Source organism: Python bivittatus, unplaced genomic scaffold (genome assembly GCF_059951505.1).
Source record: "Python bivittatus isolate LINGU-HERP-01145 unplaced genomic scaffold, Pbiv_v1 ctg000680_np1212, whole genome shotgun sequence".
Lineage (NCBI taxonomy): Eukaryota > Metazoa > Chordata > Lepidosauria > Squamata > Pythonidae > Python > Python bivittatus.
Window position 1 is genome coordinate 3,310,835 of NW_028277095.1, and position 7,419 is coordinate 3,318,253.

Genomic DNA, 7,419 nt, shown 5'->3' on the forward strand with positions numbered 1-7,419 from the left:
GTGCTTCAGGGATTTGAAACGAGAGAACAAGTCTCATCATGAGGAGAAGATGGAGAAGACTTCGCTCAGCCGCTCCTCATTAAAGAAATAACAACTGGCCATGATTTCTGCAGTTCTTCTCAGGTTATGAACTAGTTAAGGGGTGTATTATAAAATGATGGAGTTTGAATTTGTTTCCAAAAGAAAATGGAAATGGAGCTGTTTGTGAAACAACATTCTCAGTAGAATAATGAGGGAAATTTTGGTGATATACTTGGTATCTTGGCAAGGAAACCAGTAGAGCATGCTGGCTGGGGAATTCTGGGAGTTGAAGTCCAGACATCTTCAAGTTGCCATGGTTGAGAAACACTGCAGTAGAGAATGGTGAATAAAGGTGATACTAAAACGGGGGGGGGGGTCGTGAAAAGATCTGGAGTTAAAAATAAATTTGAAAGACATCCAACAATTTAGTGGAATCATATGGAGCAGTATTCCCCAGCCTGGTGCCCAGAATTCCCAGCCAGCAGTAACTGGCCTTGATTAGGAATTTGGAGAGTGGTAATCCAGCATAACTGAAAAGCATAACACAGTTGAGAAAGACTAATGCAGTGGTACGAACGCCCCTCCTTACGAATTTTTCGAGATACGACCAGCTTCGGCCCCAAAAATTTACCTCGACATGCGAACTCCGCCTCTACTTATGAACCGGATCCGCGGCCATTTTCCCTGCTGCCACGCAGTCGCGGCTTCCTGTGGGCAAGATTGCGGTAGCAAGGAGACGTTCGGTGAGGCTTGTGGTGTGTTTTGTGGCGTTTGGAAGGTTTTTGTGGCATTTGGAAGGTTTTTGAGGTTTAAACATAAAATGCATGTTTCAGAACTGTTTAGCCGTATTTACATTGAACCTTATGGGGGAAATTTACCTCGGGCTGCGACCAAATTCGGAGGGCGGATTAGCTGTATTTACATTGAACCTTATGGGGAAATTTGCCTCGTGGTGTGACCAAATTCGGAGGGCGGAACGGATTAACCGTATTTACACTGAACCTTATGGGAAACTTTACCTCGACTTGAGACCAACTCGAGTTGCAACCAGAGTCACAGAACGGATTAAGTTTGTAACTAGAGGTACCACTGTATTGACTAGGTTTATATCATGCATTTGTTTTTCAGTTAACTGTTTTCCTAGCTCAGCTACTGTGGTTTGTAAAGAATGCCATGTAACAGAAGCCCAAGAAATGGCCAATTACTCTAGAAACTATGATTAAACCAAGGTTTAGTGTGTTGTGGAAACCATGCCAAAAAAAAGATTAGAGATACATTTCTTGAAGAAAGCTGAAAAGAAAGAGGTGATAACAGCAAGCTTTTTTCTTCTGAAGGGAATTATGGGGATTTAATATGAACCAACTGCTGTTTGGGGAGTATGTGAGGGGAAAATGCAAGCTGGCATGAAAGGTATTGCTGAGCCTTTAAAACCATTACTGCAGGAAGAATGGGCTCATGAGAGGAAAATTCTGAAAGGAAAGCATGCATGACATGATTGCTGCTCCACTGAGAGGACAATTTTGGGTGGGAAAGAAAGCCCCAACCCTTATTCAGGTTGATGATGTCTAATAGATTCATAATCAATTTATTAGCTGCCTCAATCACCAGAATAATTCTAGACAGTGTACAAGGAATAGCAACCAAAAGCCAAAATGTATAATAAAAAGCCAGATTTGGGCCTGGTTCTCACAAGACACAAAGCTGTAATACGAATTGATTTTGACTGAACGTGTTGTGTGAATCTGGCCAATTATGGTTAGTTCAGAAACCCATGGCTTAGAACACACTGTCAACCCAGAGAGATCATGAGCAGAAACCCTACATTTATCTTAGATCCCAGTTCTTTGAAGCTCGGAAGGTTTTCCTTGGGGTTATGTCTCTGGGAGACAAGGACCATTCAGATATTCTTTTCTTTCTACAGGTTTTCTTCTCCTTCCCCTTTCTCTTTCCCAAGATACAATCAACTCTCCAGGTGATCAACTAACCTTTTTATTGCCATGATCAGAATGTGTTCTCCTGACCAGCTAAGAATGATACATCAAAAAGAAAAAAGAAGGAAGCCCCCCAATACAGTGTTCCTCAACCTTTGCAACTTTAAGATATGTGGACTTCAACTCCCAGAATTCCCCAGCCAGCCATGCTGGCTGGGGAATTCTGGGAGTTGAAGTCCATATATCTTAAAGTTGCAAAGGTTGAGGAACACTGCCCCAATAGATAACAGTGAAGTGGTGTGAGCATGTTGCTGTTCAGGGACAATACCAACAGATTTGTTGCAAGATATTGGGAGAAACCACACCTGTGGAATGTCTGCAGAGAACCTTCATGGAACAGTTTTTCACAAAATGCCATGTGGCAACCCTTAATCACCCATTCATTCTTGTCACCCTACTAGAACATTCATTCTGCAACCATCATTTCCTCTTCTTGAAAAATGTAAGAGAGAGACAGAGGAGGGGTGTATTTATCGACAACCAATATCTTTTAATCATCACATTGATTGTTTCCTACATCAGCCAAAGTGACACAGTTTGACCTGTAGGTGTCACCCACATTCAAGTTACATGTGTAATTCACAAGATCTAATGTTGGCAACTTGGTCTTCCAATGTGGCCTTCACATTCAAACAAGGCCCACTCAAATATATAACACATGAACTAGGTCTCCTTACCTCATTCATTTTTTGATTCTACTAGTGCCATCCATGACTAACCTCTGCCCAAATCAGGGACTTCTGTTTCTTTTAGAGTTTTTAAAGCAGGCAGAAGTTAAGGTGGTAGAGCTCCAGAGACTGAATTTTAATTTGAACGGCTGGAGACCATCTAAGAGTGGATGCGGAAGGTTTGTGTTGCAAATTTTCCCTTCTCTATTAAATACATCCAGGAATCCTTTTTCAGATAAGAGCTGATAACTCATTCAATGCGAAGCAAGCGAGCCGAGATAAAGTTTCCTCTAACTGCCATCTTATTTCTATTTAAACAATAGGAATAGGTATGGATTTAAGTCAATCAGTTCTCAAGGACAATGGACAACCACTGCCAGTAACATTTTTTGTGATGATCACAAGCTTTTGAGTTGCATAGTACACTTCTGTGAAACTAGTTTACTAGGTTTTTTTTTTCCTAGTTCAACCCAAGTTAGTGAAGAGAGGACGCTTTTATTATCATAAATTGGTCCAAAAAAGTATTGCCTACTGCTATCATTTTTAATTACTGCCTGAGCAAGCAATATATTTTAAAAGCATACTGACCTTTCTGCCTTCCCAAAGGTTATGTTTCCCAAATAGAATTGTCATTCATTTTTCCCACTTAAAGCTAATTTTATAAATTGCTATTTTCAGGCATTTTTACACTATCGAGACAACTAATTGCACACATGCCCATCAAAAGCATGAATAAAGAAAAAGAAGTAATGGCCAGAAAGAAAACAAGTGGGAAGTTGACAAAAGCAGTATGGCAAGTTAAAAACCATATTTATAGTGTGATAGGCAATAGATCTTATTATTTAAAAAGGAGCATTTCTACACACAACAGTGCAGTAAAATATAGTTGGGAAAATATCGCCCTCCTGCCCCCCACACCAGCAATTCAGGGCACCAATGGTATCCAACCTCACAGTCCTTGGACTTTTTTCAAATGGGCACGTGCCATCATCTTACCTCTCCTCCATTCTAACTCTGAAATTTCCCCTTGGCCAGGTTGGACACACTACCCTCCAGTCCAGGGTGGAAACATCCCTCTACGGCAGCACATAGGCCCATGTGGGGAATGGCTTCATGGAGATCCTGAGCCACATGCTCCTCTGTTGCTCTCTTTACAGGGAACCTCAGATGACATTCAGCTATCCCATCTTAAAGGAATACCCTGGCAGAAAGTGCAATGCTAGCTTGGCACTCTTCTATCCAACAAGGATTCTGATGTACCTTCCAAGGTTGCCCAATTCTGTGCCTCTATTTGTCCCACCTGCGACTGAAGATTAGTGCTAATCTTGATGATCGCCACTATTATTTGTGTTATATTAATATGATTGTTGTGTTATTTTATTGCATTTTATGCCTACTTTTTAGTCATGTGTATGATTTTAAGAATATGTGTTTCTATGTGGGTTTTTTTTGGCCTAAAGGCCATGACAAAGGTTTGTATGTCACAGTGCACCAATGGAAAGAGGAAAAGTATGTATTTATAAAGCTTAGTGTGTGGGATTTGTCTCTTAAGTAAATATGATCAGGATTTTGTTTAATTGGAACAAATATGTGGATTTCCAGGATTTCAGGCCTGTTCTCAAGAGTGAAGGAGAGTTTGCTTTCTCAGGTAAATACAGTGGCCAACAGTAACCAGTCTGATGAAGCAGGGGTGATTCATAAACATTTCCTGAGTTTTTAAGATGCCACAAAAACTCTTTTTTATGAGCTTTTCATGGCAGTAAATTGAAAAGTTTTTATTTATGTATTTAAGGAATATATATGGCTTCCCAAGTCAACTAATTGTGACTTTGGGCAGCATGCAGTCAACAATCATAGAAACAAGATGATTTGTCATGTTGTTATTCCATTAAGCAGAAGAATTTTGGATCTTTTTCTAAAGAGCAATCCAGAATTTTGCTTTCTGAAAAATATTTCCTTCAAGGCAACACCACTCAAAATGGTAGAATGTGTAGAAGACCCTTTATCTTGGGGGGGAGGGGGCATAGAAAAGCTGTACTATATTGAGCAGTTCAAAACTATGGATCTACCTAAAGTAACAGACCACCTTTGTAGATTCAAAAATTCACAGCATTAGTTCCTGTAAAGAGAATATAAAGAGATATCTGCTACTTGGAAGAAAGACCGATCTAAACAAAATACTGAAGTGTGGAGACATTATATTAACAAAGGTAGATACTGTCAAACCCATAGTTTTCCCAGTTGTAACACATGGCCGTGAAAACTGAATCATCAGAACAGGTCAATGTAGAAAAAAAGGTAAATTGTGGTGCTAGAGAAAATGGTTGAGAATACTTTGGCTAAAAGAATAACATACCATTCAATAGTACATAAAGAAAACCAGGCTGTCCTAAACCAAGCTTAGGTATTTTGGAGACATAATGAGAAGGTGAGAGTCACTGGAGAAGACCCTGATGGCTGGAAAAAGTGAAGGCCATTGAAAATGAGACAGAAGACAAAATAGCTGGGACTATATCTGAAGATGCAGGCAGCAGCTTTTATAAGCAATTAAGCTGAAGACTTAATTAAGAGTCCCCTGGACTGCTAGGAGGTCAAACCAGTCCATCTTAAAGGAAATCAACCCTGACTGCTCATTGGAAGGATTGATAATGAAGCTCAAGCTCAGATACTTTGGTCACCTAATGCAAAGAGAGGACTTTTGGAGAAGACCCTGATGCTGGGAAAGATTGAAGGCCAAAGGAGAAGAGGACGGCAGAGGATGAGATGGTTAGATAGCATCACTGAAGCAATGAGCATGAAACTGAGCCAACTCAGGGAGGCAGTGAAGGACAGGAAGGCCTGGCGCAATATGGTTCATGGGGTCACGAAGAGTCGGACACAACGACTGAACAACAACAAAGCTGAAGACACTCTCAACTCATGTGTTGAGTTACCAGATATCCACCCAGTCTTCTCATCAGCTTTATGGAAATGATTTGCCATAGCCATCTCCCAAGATATTTTTTCGACTTATCAATCTTGTCTACAGTCCCAGGTCACAGTCCCCTTCCAAGTATCCATCAGACTCAACCCTGCTTAGCTTCTAAGCACAGACAAGGTACTATCCTCTGCTAAAGCATGGATCTATCTAGTCCAGGATAATTTGCACTGCCTGCAGCATTTCAGACAGGAGTTTTCTAGTCCAAACTGAAGATGCCGGGGATTGATCTGCAGGAAGAAGCAGGTGTTGTAATTAAATAGATCTGATCATATTTTACTATTTCTGGTGGGACTGCTTATTACTAGAGTGCTATTATTTTGATTCTTAGGGGAAATGTAAGCATAAGAAACTGACTAGGTCTGTACAGTGAATGAAGTCAATGTTTTCTAAAGCATGGATTGTTGACTAAGCCACAATGATCACAGCTGAAACCTCACACTAAATGATTTATAAACCACAAATGCTGGCTTTACCAAACACACTAAGCGAGGAGCAAGCCAACCACTTCATAGCTTCGCACATGTGAGTCTATGATTTAACACTGGTTAAAATACTGGTGACTAATTGCTAGAGAAAGGTGTAAATATGGACATTTGGTATGCACTAATCTAGACTGTGGTATAGCCTGTGACTAAGTGGATCGCAACTAAAGGTTACTACGAAGATGATAATGCTAATGAGAAATGCTTGCCAGAATGGAAATCATTTTTTCTGGGTCAAACCATAATTTCATGGGAATAACTAACCTAGGCCAAAATGTTCATCTATCTGGAAGCAAAGAACCCGCATCAGGTTCTGAGATGGATAAGAAGAAAATGAAACAGGTGCCATCAGACTCCTCCTGATTTTGGGCTCGGGCAGACTCTTACAAGCAGCATCTAATGTATCCTTCACTGCTCCCAGGACAGATCCATCCCTTGAGGCAGGGTTCCTCAACCTCAGCCACTTGAAGATGGGTGGACTTCAACTCCCAGAATTCCCCAGCCAGCCATGCTGGCTGGGGAATTCTGGGAGTTGAAGTCCACCCATCTTCAATTGGCTGAGGTTGAGGAACCCTGTCTTGAAGGCCCCTTAGCAGGAAGGTTGAAGAGAGCACCACCCCAGCATGGACTATCAAGTGCCCAATTCCTTCCTCCATGCTGTAAATCTGATGGTTTTGCTGACTTGGCTGGTCTTTTCTCACCGTATTTATCTCCCAACGTTAGGCAACGATTCTTTCTCCTCTTTCAAAGAGAGCCTGATGCGACCCAACTGCTCCGTCAAGGGCGCACCAGGATCCAGAGGCCAGGCGCTCCCTCCGGGCCACGTGGCACCAGGCGGGAAGGTAAGGCCCGGGGGCGGCGCGCGGGGGGTGCTCCCGGCCCTCCCGGTGCGTGAAAGCCTGGGCGCCTCCTGGGGTTCTTCCGACCCCCTTGCCCTGGGGAGGGGCCGTCTGCCTCTGCTCCCCCCCCCCCCGGCCGCGTCTTAGAGCGCGCGGCTTCACCCAAGAGCCCGCAGGTCAAAGCCCGCTGCCTGGATGCAGGCGCCCTGGGACTTGGGGTCCCGGCGGCACCCTCCGAAGGGAAAAGCACGCGAGGCTCGCGGCCGAGGGCAGGAGTTGCTGCTGCCCAGCCTGGCCGCCCACGGAGGGCATTCCCGTCTATTCCGGCTTTGGAAGCTCGAGCCGGGAGAGGAAACGGCCGATTTGTACCTCCCCAGGAAGTACCTCTGCGCCTGGGCTCCCCTCCACCCGCGATAAAATCTCCGCTTTCCTTGCAAA